General features: G+C 55.5%; 1 protein-coding gene across 3 annotated transcripts in view; it reads left to right on the top strand.

The window, feature by feature from the left end:
* The first annotated feature begins 24 nt into the window (after positions 1–24).
* Positions 25–814, top strand: part of NPRL3 (NPR3 like, GATOR1 complex subunit) — a 47,958-nt gene continuing 47,168 nt past the window's right edge. For 2 of the 3 annotated variants that reach the window (XM_027771016.1, XM_006146337.3), the window contains exon 1: positions 35–89. The gene's annotated coding sequence lies outside the window, so the exon portion shown is untranslated. Of the gene's footprint in view, positions 90–814 lie in introns of all 3 variants that reach the window. The other variant, XM_014587003.2, reaches the window with a different exon arrangement.

Here is an 814-nt window from a genome sequence, read left to right as displayed (position 1 = left end):
ACCCCTGTGGACCGGAGCCAGCGGGGCCACCAAGCTCCTGTTCAGGTACCCCTTCCAGCGCCGCCCGGAGCACCCGGCGTCCCCGACCAGTAAGTCCCCAGGACGCCGCTGCACCGGCCGCCTCGGAGACCTTGCGGCGGTGTTCTCTGTCCCCCAGTCCCCGAGCACCGAGTTTCGCTCTCCTGCTAATGCCGATGGTCCGACAGCTGTCCGCAGGTGCTGCTGTTCAGAACGCGGCCTCAAGTCCGGACGAATATATTTATTTTTTAAGAGATTTTTTGCTATAGGGCGCATGAGCTCGCTGAAGGGACAGAGACAGACAGACAGACAGAAAGCGAGAAATCACCCCCCAGGGGGGATGGCCACACCGCAATCCCTTCTCCTCCATTCTCCTCTCAGGATCTTGGGCACGCGCGCACACACACACACACACACACACACACGTGCCCGGTGTGAGTTTAAAGCCACCGGGTCCGGTACTCGAACCCGCGGTTGACTATGTGGGAGTCCAGTGACCATTACACCATCTGCCTGTCCCAGCATATTTATTTTTAATGGATTAGGTTTTTCAAACTTCGGAAGTCTGATAAGTGAAAAATTGTGTACGATAGCAGGTTTTTTCTTTTAAATTTGTTGTAGGACACATGTGCTTGACAGAGAGAGGGAGAGTGAGAAAGCACTACTCGGGGACTGTCACTAGCATTCCCTTCTCTTCCATCTCGCCCTCCTGTCAGGATTCTGGGCATGTCCGTGTGAACCCAGCGAGTTTCTCAAGCTGCCAGGTTGGCACTGGAACCACAGAGTCACCCAGCCC

The sequence above is a fragment of the Tupaia chinensis genome, unplaced genomic scaffold (genome assembly GCF_000334495.1).
Source record: "Tupaia chinensis unplaced genomic scaffold, TupChi_1.0 Scaffold000178_1, whole genome shotgun sequence".
In the NCBI taxonomy this organism is placed as follows: domain Eukaryota; kingdom Metazoa; phylum Chordata; class Mammalia; order Scandentia; family Tupaiidae; genus Tupaia; species Tupaia belangeri.
Note: the sequence above shows the minus strand (reverse complement) of the source record. Positions and strands in the feature narration are given on the sequence as shown.